The sequence below is a fragment of the Penaeus vannamei genome, chromosome 13, assembly GCF_042767895.1.
Source record: "Penaeus vannamei isolate JL-2024 chromosome 13, ASM4276789v1, whole genome shotgun sequence".
NCBI lineage: Eukaryota > Metazoa > Arthropoda > Malacostraca > Decapoda > Penaeidae > Penaeus > Penaeus vannamei.
Genome location: NC_091561.1, coordinates 45,085,191 through 45,087,690, shown reverse-complemented (window position 1 = coordinate 45,087,690; position 2,500 = coordinate 45,085,191). Strand labels below are relative to the sequence as shown.

The window sequence follows — 2,500 nt, the reverse complement described above, 5'->3', positions numbered from 1 at the left end:
TGAAAGGCAGTGAATGAGTTATCAACATCCCTTGCCTCATCCCTTGCCTGTCTTCCTGTAAGGTCAGAATGATATATTAGCCAAAGGTCACAGTCAGAAAAGTATTGCATTTTGTTTTTGTAAGAAAGAGAAAAGTTGTATAGTTTTTTTTAGGTGAAATTATGCATAGGAGTAACTCTGACTTAGGACAGTGAATGTAATATTAATTTTTATATTTATTTTTATTTTTTTTATAGTTCACAAGAAAAGTTAAAGAGTTTTTGCATGGTCAGAGGAATTTGTGAATACTCTTTGTTCAGGATCATGGTGAGGAACTAAGTGGTGTCTGTAGGAATCTTTGACAGGTTCTGTTCCTCTTCCTACTCTCTGTCATTCTTGTTGTGAAGATTGACTTGATATGAAACAATTAAATCGACCTTGCTTCTGCAGTCCTCTTCCCTCCTCCCTCCTCCCTCCTCCCTCACCTTGTTGTTTGGAGTCTTCTGAAGGATAAGTATTAGTGGCCTTGTGGGGCCAAAAACCACTAGTCTCATGCTTGTCAGGGCTGGGAGCATCCATGAAGAATCACCAAAACTTAAGGTTGGCCAATTGTTACTTCCCAGAGGACGTCACAGAGGCCTTCAACTGCTCATTCTCTTTCACATACGGATTTCAATCACTTTGCCCATCTTGACTGTTGAATAATTTCCACTGATATAATCAGTGGCTTAAGAGATATACACTGTTGTAATCTAACTACAAAAAAATATTTCATAAGACTCCCAATACAAACAGTGTATTAGGAGTCATTGATCTGCCAGTTTTTATAAAGTTACTCTCAGTTAAAACATTTGACTTTCAATTTGTGAAATGTCTTATCAATGCTGCAATTCAACATGCATATCATAACATCTGCACCAAGTAGGCAAAATCTGGAGGTGCTGGTGATAAGCTTTCAGCTGGCCTGAAGCAAAGTTCTGGAAGCTCCTGCCTCTGCTCTCAATTCACACATATTAGAAACATACTTATGTAAGCAACACGAGAAACAAAACAGTATCAAATGCACTAAGAATTATACCATGTCTTTGTAATATTTTGCTATACTTCTTTAACATATTTTAAAATAAAGATGATAATTGAATCTTGCTTTAACAAGTAAATCAAATTTTAATAACCAGTTATCCTGAACATTATCATCCATGTAATGGAATGTAAATGTCTGATATTTGTCATGTGATATATTATAATGTAATGGATGCCCCCTACCCCAAGTAATTGAATGTGATGTAAACATTGTTTTTTTTTCTTTTTTTTTTCATTTTGCATTTTTAGAAATGTAGATCATTTAGAAGTTAAGATTAGTATACTGGATGTGCTGTTAATTTCTGTAAATCACTTTTCCCTTTTTTCTTATAATTTTTAAGGGGTTGAAGTAAATATGTTCACAATATGTGAAGTCAAAGGACCACAATATTTGAGGGAAAATTTATGATATTCTATAAATTTTCACTTTTGTAAACTTCAGGCATTAATAGGAAGTTTTGTAGTTGCATCAGAGGAAAAGGAAGGTGGTTGGATACCAGTGAAGTCAGTGCTTGTCTGCCCTGCCGTGTGTACGGTCTCAAAGAACTGTACGCATGATAAGAAGCAATATATTTTGCCAAGATTTATGATAGCTTGATTTGTCAAGTAGCTTCAATCAAAGATGTTTGTAAGGTTAGTTTTTAGGTCTCTTGTTGTAATAGTTCACGGCACATTCATGAAAGGAACAATGTTTAGATCTGAGTGTGGTTCACCACCATTCAAGTATTACTTTGTCGGAAACTGGGGAGCACAAGTTCTTCTTTTTCTTTCGTATAATTTTCCAAAGCTGTAAAGCACAGTTGCCATTTTAAACTTTATAAGTATTTTGTGTTGAACGTAGAAAATCCTGAAGTATTTCTATTTTATAGTCGACAGAAAACAGAAATGTCATTAATGGCAAAAACATGTACCTTTTAGATGAATGTGGCCGATATTAGCAGGAGCCTCTCTTGTTCTTCCACTAGTATTGGAATGGAACATAGCACATCTGATTATAAAAGAATAAAATCAATATTATTTTTTATGTTACATTTCGATTTGGGTCTTGTCACTTTTGTACATGAACTGAATCGCAGTCTGGGTTCATAAGCCAGTTTTTGGAAGGTTGAAGTGTAATGCATCTCTGATCTGCTAAGTATATGTTGTAAGCTGTAAGTGTGTATGTTATCTTAGTTCTACAGTGTTTTAGTACAGTGGGATCATCATTGTAGTTATAATGATAAAGAAGGAAATGGTTGTCAAAGTATGTTGCAAGTGACTAAGAATACTCCAAGTTTTATGTCTCATTCAGTGAATCATTCATATTTTAGTTTTTTATTTGTTATGGAATGAGAACTTGTACACACTTTATTAGATTACCTTTTTAATTATCTTTTGAGTATTTTACATTTTGAAAGAATATTAAGAGAAAAGTAGATAAATAATAGTTTTACAGTAT

The 2,500-nt window shown here is 33.8% G+C and overlaps 1 protein-coding gene across 6 annotated transcripts in view; it reads left to right on the top strand.

Moving 5' to 3' along the window:
- KrT95D (phosphofurin acidic cluster sorting protein KrT95D) overlaps positions 1–1,139 on the top strand; it is a 220,735-nt gene extending 219,596 nt beyond the window's left edge. For all 6 annotated transcript variants that reach the window (XM_070129321.1, XM_070129320.1, XM_070129319.1 and 3 more), the window contains one exon: positions 1–1,139. This exon is cut by the window's left edge and continues 2,588 nt beyond it. The gene's annotated coding sequence lies outside the window, so the exon portion shown is untranslated.
- Positions 1,140–2,500: the final 1,361 nt, after the last annotated feature.